Below are 20,473 nucleotides of genomic sequence, written 5' to 3' on the forward strand. Positions count from 1 at the left end.
TGATGTAACATTGAGATGGTAGGGTTGCAATTTGGTGTAAACAACATGAATGCATCCTGCCTTGGGGGTACTGGTCAAATTGTATGGAGAATATTTTCTTGGCACACTCTGGGCTACTTAGTGAAAATTGAAGATCAGTTAAAGCCTGCCTGAATATTGTTGGTGAACGTGTCCGTCCCTCTATGACTACAGTGTACCCATTTTCTTATGCGACTAAAGGATAGCACACTGTGGCACAAAGCTCAGATTATCCCAAACTAGTTTCTTGAACATGACAATGAATTCAGTGTGCTCAAATGGCCTCTACAGTCACCAGATCACAATCTAATAGAGCACCTTATGATACAAGAGATTCACATCCTGGATTACAGTAACTGTGTGATGCTATCATGTCAACGTGGAACAAACTCTGAGAAATGTTTCCAGCACCTTGTTGGATATATGCCATGAAGAATTAAGGCAGCTCTGAAGGCAAAAGGTGATCGAACTCTAAACAGAGTACTAGCAAGTGCCAGGTCAAAATATTTCTACCGCAAGTTGGCAATAAATCTCCAAATTAGCTTTATTTTTATTTTCTATCTAAAGGGGAGGCTAAGTCTATGCTAATAATAACACAGTAACAACTCTAATGAACTGGGCTAAATGTGCCCCCATAAAGGTTGTTTGTTATCATTGGCTACGTGTCTTTTAAAAACGAGGCCTGTAAAGCATTTATACAGACTAGCTGAAATTATGGGAGGGGAGAGTTATTTGGGTTTATTGGCTTTACTCTGAGGAAAGCTTTGAATCTGGGTGCATCATAAAACTTATATGATTAATTTGTTTGTTATTAAAAAGCATACATTGAAAAATCACATATATTTGTGTATTGGTGTTAATGATTATTGCCTTTTAAAGGCACTATGGGGTTTGGTGCCATAAGACAAAACTACTTCCTCTGTTCATTTCTAGTCCAAACTAAAAGCCTATTTGCACTAACTTTATATTGATCGGGTAGCAAAATTGATCCTCTAATCTGAACCCTAGCAGGAAATTAAATAAGTATATTTCATTACTGTTCCTTTTAAGTAAAAAAATCAAGAGAATATAATGAATTTATATGCAGCTGGGAAAACTAAAACCCTTCAGATGCTAAGAAAATAACATAATTTAATATTTGGCCAGAGCACACAATCCAGTCTCAGTGTATGACTGCTGTAGGTTGTTGGCTCTGGCAGCATGTTGACTTCATGAGATTAGTTAACCATATTACTTATATTTTTTATGGTGCCAACTGAGGTCCTTGTAGACCCACAGTGTAGCATGTTGTATCACTGATGTATGTGTAATTACATTAAGGAGTGGCTTAGTTTGTAATGTTCTAGCTTTGACCACACGAAGTAGTTCCTCACAAAAATAGAAACTGGCTTTGTCTGCAACTTTGGCATATAATGCTATTTCATCCTATCATTTTTCATGTCTCTTAGAGCTAACGAGGTACTGTAGTAGCAAGTGCTTCACAGACGCTTTTCATGAGTCAGCTTAGCCAGTGTGGTTTGGATTTAGCTCTGCTCAGAGAGGCCAAATGATCTCCCCTCATTCAACTTTCATTAAATGTAACATACACAAGGAGAGGCACAGCTGACAGAACTTACAGGGTTCTCTGACGGTTCATTACATCCACTGAAACGCAATTGTCTGTCTTCGCCATCCGTGCATTTGGGGTTTGGTTTTGTTCTTCTGGGTTAATTTCAGAGTGACAGTGGCAGTTCTCAGCCTTGCTGAATTATTTAACTGCATGCAGCCTATTGGCATTATAATCAAGGCCCTGAGTGGTGGTGCAATATGTTCTAAAGCTCTCATAGTATTTTATTAATAAGCTTCAGATGATGAGCTAGGGCTCTGGGGTTAAAAACTACTTTGTATTTGCCTATATCGGGGCGAACATGTGCTTAACTTTGAATTAGCTGGTGTGACACAGGTGGACTTCTCAAAACCGTATTGTTTTTCATCATAACTTGCTTGTGTGAGAATCAGCCTATGTGGTTATAAATCCTTTCTGCAAATATCTAACTGCATGAAGCTGAAATAGCCCATGTAACCGAGGTGTGATGTGAGTGATCTCTGTATTTAATTTTTAATAAGCTGCAGTCTGTGTGTGTGGCTTGAGCAGCAGTGAACCTAATGCTACTACTCCATCCACTCCCTGTTTATAAAAACGTACATTATATTGTACAATAAAGTAAAATATTTATACCACCCCTGCCTTGTTTGCTAGCATACCCAGAAGATAAATCTAAAACTGTTGATAACTCAGCCTATCTCTTATACGTTGGGGCTGTGGGAGCATGTGAAGCAATTTTACAACACTCCCTGTATGCTAAAGTTAGCAGGAAACAAGCTTTTTGCTTCAGTTTACAGCTGTAGTTAGTGTCTTATGGACATTTCAAGTCTGTTACTGTATGCACTCCTCCTGGTTAGCCTAACTGAGCCCAATAGATGCGAAAATGTACCAAAAATGTGAAAAAAATAGACTCTGAGGCTTCAGTTTGCACCTGTCCATACACATATGATGTCATCCGGTTATCCCCGTACAACAGCTATTGTGTAACGCTAACAGCCTGATTGATGTCTTGCGCAATACATTCCACAGTTCCCACTGTGATCTAATGTTTCCATTTTGATAAGAGGTGGCGTCACATGCAGCCTGGCCTGATTCATGCTGTGGCAAGATGCTAATGACACCGTGGCTGGATAACAGACTGTATATTAAAGATGGACGTAGCCACTGTGACGTCTGCCACTGGTTAGTGAAGTCAGGTGATGGGGAAAGGGGTGGATCTCACAATGTTTATTCCTACAGAAGCAACTTGTGAATGACAAGGAATGATCACTTTAAAGCATACACTCTTTTGTTGTCTGTTTGACTGTAACTGGGGACACGATTTACAAACCAAACAACATGTTGTACTCAGAAAACCTTGAAATTAGTAACTGAGGTCATAAACTTAGCAGCAAAGCATTTACTGAGGTGACAGATGAAGTGAGCAGCAAGGTTGTTTTCCCATAGATGTTCACATAATCTTCAATTAGTCTTTTCACAACCAGAGGAGATGATCCTGGTTGGCACTAGAAAGAATCTAAGTTAGAGCTAATGTACTGCTAGATGATATGTCGGTTTTTAAACTTTTATATGCAACAACATGAGCAATGTTTACGACACTCAACTTTAACAAAATGAGGTTTAATCTTCTTAAGCACGGTCTCTGTTCATTCTGCGCCAACTCCCAGGAGGCTGGTTGTTTCCAGAGCTGTGGAAATCCAAAATATCAGCAAAAACTTCCCAATATTTTACAGGTAGTTTGTTCCCCCCACTGCCAATAAATAACCAATAACAATCCTGATGTAAAATTCAACCACTGAGAATTAGGTCAGAAGAAAGCCTAAGATGAGATCTTACATTTCAGTGACATAGTTTAATTGCCTGAAGTATATTTTCAGAAAAAACAAAAGTATATCTCTTCTTAAAGATCTTTTTGTTTAAAGCCCTTTTTAAAATTCTGAATAAATGATAATTACATTTCCCATGATAGTCAGCAAAATGTGGGTTACACTAGCTTTTTATTTAACACATTTTTCCACATTCGCAGAGTTTCATGTGGCTGGCTTATGCCCATTCGCAGTGAGAAAGCAGGCACGAGAGGGAGAGAGAAGTGTTTGAATTTATCATTTAGAAGACAGGCCCAGAAGGCTACACAGTATCTCTTTCACAAGTCATTTTCAGCTGCATATGGTTCATGTTACACATTAGCGTGAGTGTAGTTGGGTGAACTGAGTACCACATTGAACACTCTCCGATAGAGACCTGCAATCTTCCATCATTCTCTGCTTACAGTTTCTGATGAATCATTCACATATGATGGGCTGAGAAGTTCCACATTGCATTGTCTTTATAGCTGTATATGCACAGCTCTTTGTTAAGTCTTTATGCAGTCATGCTTCATCAGCATGGTGAGTCATCATAGATGCCGGCTCAGCTCAGGTCGGTCACTGTCCGAGAACGAGAACGTTTTCATAGCGCTGTGAGCCGTCAGCTTACTGAACCGGTTAGATTGCTGCAACAACAAAGTCTGACCTCAACCAGGTGGTGTGCTATAAATCCAAAATTACTGCAGTATTTGCATATCACCCTGGCTGCCTTCAATCTTTGACAATAATCCACACCTGAGAAATGTTTTCAAGTATTATCTTGTCCAGTAATTCACTGAACATCTCAGTGGGAGTTAATTAAAATGCCTTTCTGCCCTCTTGCTTACCTCATTCTGCATTTCCTGCAGGGTGCTCATCTGTTCTGTTAGCTACCATCTGACTGCCTCAGATTCGGTGTTAGAGGAGCCGCCAGTGTTAGGCCTGCCTCCAAGCTACACAAATATTTCTGCATGCCCTCCAAATGCTCCTGTATCTCACATTGTCAAGGATCGTTTCAAAATGTTTGTCAGGGCCCACAGTTCTCCATCTTGACTCTCGGCTGAGTGATCAGAATTTTCTTGTAGCAATTTGTGGTGAAAGTTTGTGCGGTGCAAATTTGCAGAGCATAAAGTGTTTTCGCAAGTGTGAAAAAAGGTGAGAAATGCGAGAATTAGACCTATTTCAGGGCTACATTTTAAGTATGTTGAGGATTGTGTCACAGTTCGATTCAAGCAGCTAACGGTGACGCTAGCTTTGGAGTTTAGACCAGCTATAAGATTAATATCATGCAATTAGTCATCTAGTTTTCTCCTTCGGGGTTGAAAGCAATTCAGTGACAGACTTTGGTGTTGTGCTCTGCCTTTAATGGGGACATACCGCAGAAAATGTGGGCTTTGAGGCCTGCTTCTATTGTGGTTGGCCTCTGTTAAGTAGAATGAGCACACGACAGTAATCACTGACCCTTTTTTTTATTCTTGGGCTGCAAAAGGAAAGGTGTGTCCTTCCAGATAGTGTGCATGGTCACGTGGCTCTGCACTGATCACACATCAAGGCATTCTTTTCCCCCCTCTGCTCTAGTTAATACACAACCATTGTAGGAATAAAGCAAGAACACAGAGCTGTGTGTGAGACAGGCTTTTTGTGTTTTGACACTGTGGGTTGAATTTAATTTCATTCCACTGACATGTCTTCAAGCAACAGCAATTTAAACATCTTCGCTGTTATTGCTTTTCCCCAGAGTGTGGATGTGATTTGTTGTGCAAATTTGGGTGAGTTTGCATTCAGTATTACAAAAGATAATTGGAAGCTTGGCAAATTCTTTGGAGAGAATAAGTGAGACCTTTTTTTTTCTCCTTCCTGTACTCAAGGAAAATCCTGTAAACACTGTAGCAAATTATTCACACACCATCCTTCTCAGTTTAGTCTAGATTTAAGGCCACAAATATGTTCCTCCAAACACTTTAAGAGATAGATAGATAGCCAATCCAGTCCACAGCCCAGTCAGTAATCTAGTGTCTGTTTTGCCATACATTAAAGATGTAAAGTGAGTATATGACATCTATTGCACTTAGAAGTTGATTATATATTAGCAATACAGCAATAATACCACATCCTTCTAGATTTTGTTCCATATTAACCTTACTTGCATTATGCAGTCTGTCTGCCACAGGATGCAAAAGGTTTACTGCATAAAGAAAATGCAATAGCTGCAGAATCTGACAAAAATATTAATTTTTTTGTCTGCCTTTGCTGTCTGTTTCTTTTGTTAAAGCACAGTACAACACGGAGCAGTGCGGTGATGCAGTGGCTAAAAATGTCACCTCACAGCTACCCAGATGTTTTCCACATAAAGATGACTCTAGTTCTGTGGTGTTTAGTCGATTTTCTGAGCATGAATCATCAACTAGTTTGAGACGTGAAGCATCATAGGAATCTTTTTAAGATGAACAATTTTTGCTGGTTTCAGATGCTCAGATGTAAAGATTGATGCTTTGTATTGTTGTGTATCATCATGAACTGAACATTTTAATTTTGGTTGGAAATTTATGACTAAAATGTATATATTTTTTTAATACTTGACGGATTTAAAGGATGTGCAGATTAAAAGGTTATTGGATTAAAGTATTTGGTCAATAAGGGTCTCTATTTGTAGAGTTTGCATGTTCTTTCTCTGCATTCAGGGGTTTCCGCTGGATACTCTGGCTCCTTATCACAGTCCAAAGACCTACCCCTTAGATTAATTGGTGATACTCTATAGGCTGAATGTGTTTGATGTCTGTCTCTCTGTGTTCACCCAGTAACAAGGTGACATCCTTGAGATTAAACATGTCTTTTACAAGCATGCTGTCAGTTAAGACGGGCAGCATTATGCTAGAAGGAGTTAGAATTTAAACCCTTAACGCCCAGTGTATCCTATTTGATACATACAGTTTTTATGTGAGACTTCAGTGTGATTTCTTTCCCCTCGTAAAAACATAAATAAATTGCACAATACAATTTTAAGCAGTTACAAAAAGCCACATGTTACAAATACGTTACAAATTAAAAGTCATATATGGAAATAAAAATTGAATTCATTTTTTAAACTAATTTGTCAGGTGGTTCAATAAACTCTCGATTTTCAAAAAAAATTAATTTTATGGCAAATATTTCATGGTTTAGGGGTTAAAGGGTTAATTGTGGGAGAATAAAGAGCACATGCAGGAGAACACAGAAGCAGTGTTTTAATGCAACAACCCTCTTGCTTTGAAGCAACAGCACTAACCACTGAACGAACCACCATGCTGTTAGCTCCAAAAGTGTTGCTTAAAAATAAGTTATTCTGGGTCAACATGCCTAAAGTGTTGCTGATTGTTTTGCTGGTAGTTTGCTGATGGCTGTTTGCTAGCAGACATTCTTTGTTGAGATAAGCCTCTACAGTATTTATTACTCTCAGTTGGAAAGAAAAGAAAAAGTTGGTAACCACCTACTTCACATTGCCCCTTATTGATTCAAGTTGCTGATTATCATCAACTTTCCATAGAGCCTGGTTGCCACTTCACTGGTAGGCACTTCATGTGTGGACAGGGCTCCTTTGCAGCAAGATTACAGTCTGTAATAACGCTTGGAAATGCAATATAAAAATCTGTTTCCACTTCAACTTGATTAGAAATTTTCAGTAATTTTCAGTATTAATTATTTGGTATTTTACTTCAGGTAACCAAGTAATAATGACTTCATATCAAAAGATTTCCTTTATAGTCGTTTTATATTGAAAAGAACATTTTGCCGCATGTTCAGAAAGTGACTTAAACCATTAGCCAGTTTCGAAACCAGTCAGATAACGTTCTGTTGGAAATATGTTAATCATCCAAGTTCTACATTTCAGAAGCAAACGCTAAACTTTAAAGTGATGCAATCATTTATCGTTTGAATGTTTTTGTTATCTGTGCTATTCATTGTATATTCAGTACATTTTAGTGGATTTCTTTTTCTAATGCCCTTTGATCCATCATACATGATAAATTGATTTGATAAACTAGTCAATTCTTGCCATCACCAGTGTGTGAATGTGTGCGTGAATGGGTGGATGGCTGGGTGTGTAAAGCGCTTTGGGGTCCTTATGGACTAGTAAAGCGCTATACAAATACAGGCCATTTACCATTTCTTGCTGGGAACCTTTTAAAATGTTCAGACACCAGTTTCAAGTTATATATGCCTGCTGCCCAGGACAGATAAGTCCAGTTCCTTGAGCATTGCTCTTATAATTCCTCCATGGGCAATGGTCTGTCTGGCTCTGACTATACTGGCAAGAGGTTGAGGGAATAAATGTTCTCCCAAGTGTTAACTGAAGGCTGGAATGTGTGGTTCGTTATCTAACCATTTTCTCCGTTTGGAGTCTTTTTGAATTTACTACTTATCAGCTTTCTATGCTGAATTTGTTCTTTGGAAAATTTAGGTAAAAATAAAAACTTAGTTGAAAAGCTTAGTCAGTTTCCAAATTATAATATCTAGAATTATAGCTTGTTGTTTAACATTTAGAGGAAGATCAAAATGCACGTAGCTCTCCTTTAGGCCTCACGCACTGTTTCTGCTTTTGTTGGTGTTTTGTAGAGCTATTGTCATGTCTGAAAGTTTGCCTGTCTGCATACATCTGCCTCTTTTTCTATGTTTACATGGTTGTCCTGGATTTGGGCAGTGCTGCAGTCCATTAGCCTTAAGAGTTTATATCACAAGAAGTGAACAGCTTCCTCTAAGGCTTCGAGGTTGTGGACAGTATTTCCAAAGGCGAGTGATAAATGGAGCTTGCTTGGTATAACTTTCCCTCACAACAAGGCTATCAATTCGCTCCCAAGCAAACAGTTGCTTTTACTCTGAGCTGTATTGTGCCGAACGGAGGCCAGGAAGAATTAATGCGAAGATGAGGGCACTCAGTGGAGATCGAGAGGGCGATTTGGAGGTTCATGACAAACAGACTTGGCTGCAGTAGATTTAATGGGCCAATTTTTTGAATACTAAGTCCTATGATAGATCATGTTAAGTTCTTTCACAATAATCCAAATTGAAAACTAATTTTATCCAGTGACTAACACTTGACGTTTGCTTCTGTTAAAAATACTACGTGGAGGTTTTCAGTGGAATACATGTACAAATTGGTGCACAGGGTGTGAAGACAGAGTGCTTAGCATTTACCACAGACCACCACTTCCTGTTTGCTAAAGTGTCATTTCTGATAAAGATTCCTATCTATTCTCATTTGCTGAACTTAACAAGATGTGTGTCACTAAAAATGTTGTCATACTTGCTCATACTAAACGCAGTCGACTTTACATTTTGATTTCTTTGTACCTCCCACTGCTAGAAGTTATTTTATGATGCATTTTAGTGCAGGGAGAACAACTCCATATGTCAGCTGCTTAACTGTGTGGCATGCCTAATAGGCTTACAATTCATTTCAAGTGTTTTAATGGGCCACAAAGACAGGTGAATTTAACTTCTAAGGTGCCACACAGATTTTAATCGCCCACACTGCATGGTCAAAGTCTAAACGAAGTGCATACCTGTCCAACTGTTTACTTACACATCCAGTACTCCACCGCCTCTGCAGGTGAAACCCGTCTATCGTCTTTCATGGTGTTTAAGGTGTGGCCCTACTGTTGGTCCTCTCTGGTTTCCCCTCCCCCCCCTTCAGCTCCGTCCAATCCCCGCCACCAGGAGAACTCACCTGAAAGGATTTGTATTTAGGGCCGATACTCGTCGCTGATTGGCCAGGTGAAGGCACTCTGCCTCAGGGCTTCACTACCAATGGCGACAGTGCTGCGTGACTCATAGGGAGAGGACAAGTTGCTTCACTACACTTCTCCTTTTTCTGTTTCAACCAGCAGCCTTTGCATTGTCTTTCCCCCCCCTCATCTCCAGCTTTGTTTTGTCACTGTAGAAAGGTGTGGGCCTGTCCACGTCTTTAGGCACCATTGTCCTCCTTTGAACACGTCTTGGATTATTTCCAGTTTCACCATTTGCTGCCGATTCTTCTCTTGGTTGCTGAGATCAACACTTGGTTGGTTGTTATTATGGACCTTGTCACCCGAATCCTGTGTCTTTGAGGTCAGTGACAGATACTTCTCCTCTCCACATGTTACCTGTTTTAAGCTTTTTTTGAGTGTGTTAAAGGAAAGGTATACATTTTACATGAACAAACATAAATAATATATATTTAGGACGTATGTGAGTAAGCGGACAAGCAGTCAGGTAGTTGGTTGCTCTGCTGTGCATGGCTCTCGTTATCGTTGCGCTGACATGTTTTAAGGTTTTCAATAGAGAGCTTTAACAAGTCATCCCAGTTCATCTTACATTTAGGAGCATGTTTTCTCTTGTATTGCATCTTTGGAGGCATACTAATAAATCAAATGTCACTTCAAAAAACAACAAACCTGCATTTGTATTTATTCTAATCACCTTCTTGCCCATATCTCACCATTTTCCTCAAACCTAGTTGAAACTTTTTAGTGCCTGAAAACTTGTCAGATAAGGTAATCACTTTTAACTTTAAAACCTGCCATGTGTAGATATAATAAGGATGATCTTTAACTTATATGTGTGTTTGTTGCATTTCTTTTCTGAATTGTTGCCTTATATGGCGTCTTGAAATAAGGGCGGGAACAGTATTTTGCAAGTCCCCTGACCAAGCCCACATGTATTTTTCACTGTGTAGTAATGGTCTACTAAAAAGTAATTACACTCTGTGATTATTTTGATCCATAATTGCTGCACAAATGTCATGCTATTATTAAAAACTGTGAGTTGCTACATTCACAATTAGAGTAGAGAAGAAAAAAAGTAAAGGAACGGCTGTGGTTTCGCTGTTGGAGCTCTTAGCCACAGCCACATCGAGTCAGTCATGCAGAGCTTCTTCAAAATCTTCTGATCACTAGAACAGAATGCTGCTTATCTTGTAATGTAGATGCCCAGATGTTTGACATTTCAGCTCACAGCAAAGTCTGACCCTGAAGTGCCTTGCTTCCTTTTCTGTGCATGTAAAAGTTAACCTTGTGTAAAGTCTGTCAACCAGGCTATTGTGCTTAAAGTTGTTGAGTATCTGTTTCTAAAAGTTGCACAGAGCAGCAGAGATAAAAGCACACTTCCTGTTTCCTCAGAAATCTACTCTGCACTTTGTGCACCACAGTGTGCATGCAATACATGTTTGAATAAACATGCCTCCGAGTCTGAGTAACATTCTGACTTCACATGCACTTTTTTCTGAATCTGCTTTTAAATGTTGCTTCATTGAAGATGCACAGAACTGTGCAGTTATCTCAGTGAAACCCCGAACAAGCACAAAACATATTCGTCTAATTTTTAGTCTGGCTTTTAAAAAATGTAATTATACACAAAATATCCAAGCGTGTGATTATTTCATTGGTTTGGCATTCAGAAATTATCTTGTTGATGTAATGTTTTGCATAACAGCTGAGGCCCATTAAAGGCAGTGTAGAAGAGGTCATCTTACAGACACCAAATAAATAAATATCTCTATACTTTAGACTGAATATTGAGTATTATTGGGTGAGGGTCAGGTGGGCTGGCCCTGAAAAACAGAGGACTTTTTTTTTTTTTTATGTGTTGTACCATCAACACATGATTCAGTGTGTGAATGGCTCTGTTGTTGAGCCGGTAGAAGTTTGCATTTGACCTAACTTGCCTTACTTTCTCATCATAACCTATGGCCCACCTTGATTTGGATTGTAAATGAGGGCCTCTTGCCTCAGAGGCTGAACTCATAGTGAAGCTGCTGTTTAGTGAGGTTTTATGCCTCTCATTGAAAGAACAGGAGGGCGGCTTGACTGCAGTCTTTCTTCCTTCAATACAGTGTCAACAGGTCTTAGCCTGTAATTAGATCATTAGGCTTGGGCAAGATGACGGAGGTGGTGCAAGATAAGGACGTGACGAGAGCAGGAGCAGGCGGGGTTTAGTTTATTACTACAACTCGGGCAGGCCGAGATATGTAAAAATCGAGGATTTGTGTTGCTCCATGTTGCAGGTGCATGCTATCACGAGAAGAAAAGAAAACACAGAGCCAACTGTGAATGGTCAGGTACAAACTGTTGGTTATGATTTGAATAGAATAAATGAGAGTAACATCACCTTTGTGTGGTCAGATGGCAGTAGAGAAATGGTTGTTAAATAGTCCTAATTGTCGATGTTATGACTGCGTATTCAAAACAAAAATGGTGCCATAATTTCCATGATTCAAGTAATGAAATATTTTCTTAGTAATATTATGATGGCTTTGGCAAGAATTATTTCTTTATACAAACAACTTTGCTTAAAGTATCAACGTTCTCATGTGTTCCTTTTTGCCTGGTGACCATGACTTCTACCACTACCCTTCAGCCGCCTTATTTATTGAAGCCGCTGCGGAAAACCAGTGAACTCATAGTGAAACTAGTGAATAAACAAGGCTTGTGCACCCGCAGCCATTGTATTTCAGTAAGCCCAACTGGAAAATGTCTCATATGAGAAAGCACAATCAGAGCCCTTTTTGTATTGCTAAACGATGAATTTGCATCACATTTCCACGTCAGTTCCCCCATTTCTTCTTTGCTGTTTTATTTTCCATTGCTCTCTTTTTATGGGATGGATGGAGACCTAAAGGTTAGAGAAGTACACTTGTGATGGGAAGTTTGAACTCCTGTGACCCGTTGGGAAAACCTGGGTGGGGAAAGTTAATGTATAACTTTCTCTTCTGCTTAATAGCTACTGTGCCACTGAGCAAGGCACATTCAGTATTCAGTTTGTAAGCTGGTTGTGTATCTCTGTTAATATGCTGCCGGTGCTCAAGAACCCTCCCTTGATAAATAAAGTTAAATCGATTGAGCAACTGTCTCCCTGTGTTGCAACCGTCTCATGCTCGGAGCGTGCTAGGACTGGCCGTTGTTCTGGAGTACATACCGAACCAGAGCTGTTATCATCACATCTCACCACAGAGCCCAAAAACCAAACCGTTTGAAGTTCTTCTAGCCTGGTGTATTTCATTTCAGTCCCCGATCTTGATTTATATTCGAGGGGCAGAGATTCTTTCTTTTGTCTCTTTTCTTCAGTGCATTTCTCTTGACTGGGAACTCGTCTGTGATTTCTTTCAGTGATGCTTTCTCTAAGATACTGATGATCATATTGTTTGTCTGTGTTAGTCCTTTAAGTCATTTTTATTTGGAGTTGATTTACTGTGTAGTGAAGTAAAAAGACTTTCTAGACGTTTTACTTACTACATGTTTTGAGGCTAATTTCTCACATAAATACTGTAAATCCTATAGATTTAACCCCTCCAGTGTGTACTCATTAACTTCGTGGTTACAAAAGTACTGGTATAATAAGCCAGGCTGAAATAAGTGAAGTAGGTCATGTTTTCTCACAAAGAAAGAGGGCGCACAAGAGAAATGATCTAGTAGAGGGAATATCAGGTCACACCTTTTCACAACACTCCTGCTTATGTAATGCAGCATACTTATCTGGGAGTATTTAACATAACACGAGTCTTGGCATGACATATGGCATCACGGTCAGTTGTGAAAAAGTAAATGTAACTTCTGTTAACTCAAGTACCATACATAGTCATAGTTTTGAGGTACTGAAACTTGGGGATTCTGCTGCAGTTCAGATGGAAGTATTGCATGTTTTCATCTGCTACATTACTTCAAAAGCTTTACTTAGTAGTTATTGTTCAGATTAAAAGAATAGAGAACATTAATGGTTCTAGTGCGCTGCCTCATGATGATGTATGAATATCTATGCGCTGTACAGTTGCGTGTTAAGGAAAGTAAGATTAACCTTTGGTCAAGTTAAAGATCTGAGTACTCCGTACACCATTTCGGACACAAAGAAATGTAATGCAAAGTCCTCCTGTATGTTTCTAGAATAAAAGGTTGATCCTGCTGCTTTCTTCTCAGTGGCATAAAATTCAGGTGGCATTTAGCAATGGATTAGTTTGCATCCTTGATAGATTTTCAAAGGAATAATGGCGTCACATATTTAAAAGGTGCTATATTTACGTATCTTAATGTGAAAGTTCAGTTGCTATCAATGCAGTTCAGCTATCTCCTGTGAGTCTCTTGCTCTGTGGTTGGACTCTACTTCCTCTGTCTTCAACTGCAGCTGGCGGAGATGATAGTCCTTTTGCTTTGAGGCCTTGGTGAACTTAGCGTATCAGTACATGAACCAGTTCCACTTGGATTCACCAGGGGAGGGTTAACCCACAGGACTTGAGACTCACTGGACAAGTACTGACATCAGCAACTGCCACGATAGGGACTAACCGCCACCACGCAGGCATGGACATGTAACAGGACAAGGAACTAGCTGGTTAACAGTAAGTGAAATAAATAAAACAAATGCTCCATTAAAAAAAAAAAAAATCAAATTAATAACTTCCCTGTCCAAACTTTCCTACTTCACATGAACTGGGCGTGACTAGTTGTAACACAAGATAAAAATAAAAAAGAAGACGAAGACTAATGCTAAGATTTAAATTACAACAGGAAAAGGATGCAGAGATTTGAGAGTTTGGCTCTGTTTCCAGGCAATCAGAAGCACAACTAATCATCTAATTGCTTCAGATCAACTATCTGTGGGGAGAATTGTCATTTAGAGATCGATTCTACCCAAAAAGGATTGTGATAGGACCTTTTGGCCACATCCCTAGTACTAATAAAACCAACAGACTCGCAGAAACAGTGAAAAATAAATATAACATCTATAAAATAATGAACTGGAAGCCGTGTGACTTGGTTAATGCTGTTTAGAAATTACTTCCCTTTTACTATCATGCAGTTAAAGAGACCTACTATTAAGTTAGTGTTGGTTGATATACATTTTATATAAAGCGTCTACATGGAAATGATGATAACTCATTTATCTTGATAAAAGTTAATCTTTCATAGACGTTGTTCACTGAAGTTGTGTGGGCGGAGTTTGAGGTGCAGATTTATTTTTCCTCCAGATAAAAACAGCATACAGACATCAGAAAAAAATTTCCATTACAACCTTCTGTTGTGCTCTGCATTTATTTGAAACACAGTCATTTGGGACTGTATACTTTACAAACAGAAAACTCCATGTCTTCTGATGCAGTTTGATGCAGTAGCTATAAATTGCTAATGCTATATAAAGGCCTGAAAGCAAGTTCACAGTGCAGTGTTTTTGTTTCCAGTTATGTGGGTTCCACCCTTCATGAGGTAACAAAGTGCAAAAACGTAGACTCACCCTGTGTGAGATGCATATGAACATAAAACTCACACAGTCTGAAAAAAGTTTTAGCTGCTATAGTTTCCCAGCTCTGCTGTGCTAATTTAGACATCGTGTTTGCTTTAATGCAATATCGTTTGGTACAAAGAGTCATTCTAACCCAGGAAAATTGATTTGCCACATGTTTTTAGGAGGCTTTTGGTCCCAGACACCCAGCTGCAGTGGTGTCTGAGTTTGAAACTTTCAGCAGCAAGCTCTCTCATATGGAAAACTGGCCATGCCCATAATTACTGCAGTTCTCAGATGATCTGCTGAGTGGATCCCCTTGTCTGAGTGCTAGTGTCCAAATATAAAAGGACTGTAACAGACTCTCAGTCATTTAATTTAGCTAAAACGAATGCCTGAGGGCTTCAAGGAATGACTGCTGCATGCAAATTTCTAAAAATTTGTGGTGACATGGTCGATGTATAAAAATCAATAATAACATCACTTCTTACATCTGTAACTCTTAAGTTCTTGCATCCACACATTTGGGTCTACATCCAGAGATGATTGATTTTATGTGACAGTACCGCTTTGGTTCTTTTCTTTCTTTCTTTTTTTTCTTGCGTATTCAATTGCACCTCACCCACAAGTAAAAAACCCCCCACTGCATTCTCATTACATAACTTGACAATTCAGAAGATCTCCTTATTTGCAGGATGTTAGATGTGAATACTGATGACATAATTAATAGCAGCATTTGAGCTTAGCTAGAATCAGTCAATAGGCCAGTGATTAACATGCAATATTATGTTTGTTTAATCTGCCAGGGATGAAACATCCAAGATAGCATGGGTTAGTAGGTAAGATTTAGAGCTAAGTATAGTGATTTACTATGTTTTTAGTCGCTGCTCTAAGTTAATCTAATCAGCTGTTGAAGTTTGTAGGCTATACTAGGATGATAGTAATGTAGTGGTTTTTTTCAGTGAATAAAGATTATGGATGGGTTTGATTCTGTTGATGCCAAAGTGATTATGGCTTCTGCTTGTAGGTCCAATTTTTTTTAGTTGTTAATGGTTTTATGTCACCGAGTCAGAAAGCACTTTGAAAAAAGTCTGTCATGTGACTCAGGTGTGGAAACGCTCCACTGCCTGGAGTTTGACGTCATTGTTTTAAAATGCACGACTGTAGAAGTGCAGTATATAAAGAACTGAGGCACTGTGAGGCTTGCTGCTATTACAGATTGGACAATTTCAAAATGTTTCTTAGCTGGAAGAGTTCTTTGTTGGGGAAAAGAAAAGAAAAATCAGAGGAGTAATTTTTACAATTCAGTTTTTTTTTATTTCAGCCAGCTTGGCAATCCATTCAGTTGTGTGTTTGTGCTTGTTATGCTTGGTCTTCAACATGTATCCTCACAAACACACAGTGTGCCTTTGCTGAGCTGAATGAGGCCCACCTGCTCTGTTCTTGTTCCACAGAGCCTACTTTACAAGCCCTCTCCCTCTGCGTGTTCCTAGGCAACAGCCACTCCTTGTTTACCTTTGCGTTTTTGCATTGTGATTCTCATCAGAACAACATAGCCCCAGCCCCTCTGGAGACTGATTGTCAGGCTTTTTTATTCAAAGTAGCATGAAGCAAAGATTAGCATTTGTATGAGCCTGTAGTGTGTGTATCTTCCTAGAAACTCGTCATTTTTCTCTGCACGTGTAGTTATTACTGATCCCAAATATGGTAAAGCAATCACACCGTGTAAATATTTTGTTATACAGCAGTACTGAGCACAGCTGTCTCTTTAACCAGGTGATTTATTGTCCTCATTTCATGCACCTATGCTGCACCTTCCTCATCAGGTGACTGTCATAAACAAGTGTATTTCATAAAGCCTTCTCAAATATTGACCAGCCTGAGCAGACAGTCCTTCTGTCCCTTGCAAATATGTCAAACATCTCTCCAAATGTATGAGCTGCGCCATAGATTCACATCTGCGGCAGCTGGAATATACGAAGTGGATGGAAGAGGGTGGTATTAGCAGGGAATGTTAATTTGAATGTTATGAGTAGTGAAAGCACAGGGCGGACACGATTCTAGAAAACTTGTTAAGATGACGAGCTCAAGCGTTTGAAGTCCAAGTAATGCTCTAATACCTAAAGCATGCAATCCAAACATTTGTCATGAGTCCATGAGTTGTTGTAGCTTAGGCCTGTTAGGTCACTCACACAGCTTAACACTTTTTCCCTTGTCTGTATTTGAACTATGCACCTGGCATCTTGAAAAGCAATGACTTTGCACTTCTGTCCTTCGATCCAGGAATGGGCACACGTTTACTGGCTGCAAGATTAGATAGAAACATTGGCCAGTGGTATCCAATACCACACTGACCCAGTATCCAATTGTGCGAAATCAGATAAGCTGTCTTGAAGGGGCTAAGCTGACTCAGTGTGAGTGGTCCTATCAGGGAGGCTTTATGGGGGATCAGATGAGAAGAGCTGATTTTGTTGTTATTAGCTGTTAAACTGAAGCATGATCCCTGGAAGTCTCAAAAACAGCCGGGGCTGTAAATCTGCATCTCTGAGAGGGTTTTATCCTTTTGATGAAAACATAATAAATGTAATAGGATGTAGTATGACATGCTGTACTCGTATTATATGGTACTTATTTCTAAAGACAGTGAGCATTAAAAGGAATACTTCTGAGAAATAAATTTATTTGCCTTCCAGCACAATAATGATGAGGAGATTTAAGGCACTTTTATGTTTGTGTGCTAAATCTAATGTAATTCGAATGTTATAGTTTGTTTGCATAATTTGTACAAAGATTTGTAAAGTCTGTACTTTCACAAAGTAGGTTAACTTATCAGATAGTAGGCAGGTTTTGTTACCTTTGAACAGAGCTAGCTTTTCCCCCCTTGTAGCATTAGGTAAATATTTATCATACAGATCTGTGAGTCACATCAATCTTCTCAGCTTCCATGTTGTCTCTTGAACTAGTGGTAGAGTCAAACTGTATGACGAGACAAAGATTACTTTGTCTCTGTCTGACTATGTGCCTTCTGTAGGTGTGTTGCCTGTTAGGTATTACTGCATGCCTGACTGTAGGTGGACACATCAGCCTGCTTGTGTCCAGACCTGTTTGGTATGCAGCCTCCTTTGCAACAGCCAGGTCCCCCTTTATATTCCACAGTCAGCCCTGAAATGTCTGGGCTCCATCCGTAACATGTACTTACGCTAAGAGACAATCTAGGAAGTATCTTGGCAAAGTTCATACAGTATAGGCTTTGTGGATTTCTTCCCTTGAGTTTATTAGGAATTGTGGAAAGTTGCGTAAAAGAGTGGCAGCTATCAGAGATAAAGTTGGCATCGATGTTTATAGTGTAAGAAGGAATTTAGGATGTCAACTTTCAACTTGTTTTTATTTAAACTCAGTTGATAGTATGCTGCTGGTATTTTTCCCTTGGGTACAGTATCCTCCCTTGCTGCTGTCAGTATTCCTGTGAAATGACATCTTTGTGTTGGTATGAATGTAAGTGCTTGTGAGTGGTACAGTAGTGCAAATTTTATAATTACTTTAAAGTTTGAATTTTAGTTTGATTATAGTGATGAAGGACAGGTTTAAAGCAATTTTCCAACTTTTGGTTCATACAAAGACGTGACTCTGTATGTACTAGCCTCCTGTATATATCTAGCGCTTGTGGGAAGCTTGCTTATTGTCTACAAAAAGAGAGAACTTTGACTTTTCCAGTCTAGTCATGCATCAAATGGCTCCCACTCAGCAGCCAAAACAACAGCAGAGCCTAGAAGTTCAGATGAAACATTTCAGCTATGTCTCCAAGAAAAGAATCAGCAGGGCGATGAAACTCCTGACACACATGCACAGACATGCATGCTTTTTATTCATCCGTGCTCTCTGAGTTCTTTTTACTCAGAGATCTTTTTGGGTTATTTTGAAATTATGTCATTGAGCTCAGATGTGAGAGCATTTAGAAAAAGCAACAACACGGTTTATATAGTTCCCTGAAAACAGGCCAGTACAGTTTTGGAGCCAGCTCTGGTTTGTAAAAAGCTTGGATATATCTTATTGCTCTTATCAAAACTTCAGTTGCTTCTTGTTCTTTCTTACTGGCAAAGAGCAACATAGAAAACTGAAATCACAAGCTTTACATGCTTTACTGCCTCGAGTATTCATTTTAGGTGTATAAATGTAAAGCATTACTGCCTACAGATCCGACTACACGCAGCGCTGCTGTGAACGTCTCGAAAAACATTCACGGCAGTGCTGTAAATATATATGTTAACAATATTTTAAAGATATGGCGCTGCACACAGGCTTACACTTGCATGGATGGCAAAGATCACATTTTTAAATAAAACTGTGGCAGAAGTGTGGCGGTCACAGCAGCACACAGCGAATCAAACTGTTATGTTTGGTGCAGTTTCTTTTCTAAAACTTTGCTGCAATTTCCTGTCCTGTTTTCACAACTTTAGTGGTTCTTCCTATCTGTGACATGTGGCTGGTTGCCACATTATAGAAGTAGGCTGCTGGTGGTAATTTTTACTAAAAGCCCACATCTGTTACTTTACAAAAGGCCTCTCTTTGGATTTGTTGCGTATCAGGCAAGACAACAGTACTGGAGTCAAGATGGATTTTATTGATACTTTATTGTGGTTAGATTTGTTTACCGTGTATTTCTAAGCTTAATATTTGTTCATGTTCAGTTAAGAACAAAACCGAATATTTTCACACTTGTAATGAATGACTTGGGCTTCAGGCAAGTTCTTCTCTGTGTCTTCTAAAAACATTTTGCTGTGCTGTCGTTGCGCACACTGAAATACTGTATGACCAATAAGAGAACACTGTGTGACAGGAACTTTGTAGTTTCTTCTTAGAATTTGTGCAAAACCAACTCACGGGGCCAAATAAGGGATGTGTGTCTGTTTTGAGGGGTGGGTGGGTTAGTAATGCTATCTGCTTGTGCATGACTTGTGTCAGCATTGTGGGGAAGAGATGTCTGCAAATGGCAGGTGTGGCTTTGAGAACTCTGGTGTGATCCTTTTGAATCACTAAACAGCCCTGACTGCAGTAGCAGGTTTGAAAATGTCAGAAAGCAAAAGAAAGCTGAGAAGCGTCTCATCTGCAGAATAAATTTTTGAAATGACTCATTAGCTTCTTAATATTTTGAATATACAATATTTACAGATTTCTTACTTCTGACTAGTTTAACTTCTAAAATCCAATTATATGTTACACTGTCAGACTTAGTCTTTATCTAAAGTCCAACTGCAGTGTAATCACCTTCATGTTTTACGTCACTCTGGCAGTAGTTATAAAGAAATGGTACCTGTATGACAACACTCAAGTCTACGAGCGTGATAGTGTGTTGTTTCAGGAGGAAGGAGGGGGAGTTGAGAACTTTCCGCTCTTACACAGAGGAAGAAATTTTCTTCTGAGTGTGGTTTAACAGACAGGAAGCAGCAGAAACCCAGTGCTCAGTGATGCTGTTCCTGTGAGTGCAAAATTCACAGGTCAGTTTGTGGGTGTTTTTCTTCTTCTACCCGGCTTTAAAATCAGTCATTTCTATTTTTGTCTGTCATTCTTCGTGTCGAATGGCGTAAACAGAAACGTCCAGTATTCTACGCTGTGATGAAGCACACGTTAGGAGCAAGAATAGCCTGTGTCTCATGTCTTTACTGGAAGGAAAATGTGACCAAAACAGAAATGGAATCTGGTCTCTGTGGACATGTCTGAGTTGTCATCTCCGGGGACAGCACTAGGCTTTCATCCCTAATCTCCAGACCATATTATCCTGCTAAAGCTAATGTCCAATCTTCCA

The 20,473-nt window shown here is 39.3% G+C and overlaps 1 protein-coding gene across 6 annotated transcripts in view; it reads left to right on the top strand.

Annotated features, from left to right (window-relative positions):
- The window catches only part of elf1 (E74-like ETS transcription factor 1), a 41,120-nt gene that overhangs the window by 4,929 nt on the left and 15,718 nt on the right, over positions 1 to 20,473 (top strand). Inside the window, exon 1 of one of the 6 annotated variants that reach the window (XM_004545776.4) lies at positions 9,238 to 9,531. The exons of 2 other annotated variants lie outside the window; for them this stretch is intronic. The gene's annotated coding sequence lies outside the window, so the exon portion shown is untranslated. Of the gene's footprint in view, positions 1 to 9,237; positions 9,532 to 11,498; positions 11,519 to 13,532; positions 13,790 to 20,473 lie in introns of those variants that run through there. 3 more of the 6 variants (XM_004545782.4, XM_004545780.4, XM_004545779.4) reach the window with 3 other exon arrangements.

Source organism: Maylandia zebra, linkage group LG2, assembly GCF_041146795.1.
Source record: "Maylandia zebra isolate NMK-2024a linkage group LG2, Mzebra_GT3a, whole genome shotgun sequence".
In the NCBI taxonomy this organism is placed as follows: Eukaryota; Metazoa; Chordata; class Actinopteri; order Cichliformes; family Cichlidae; genus Maylandia; species Maylandia zebra.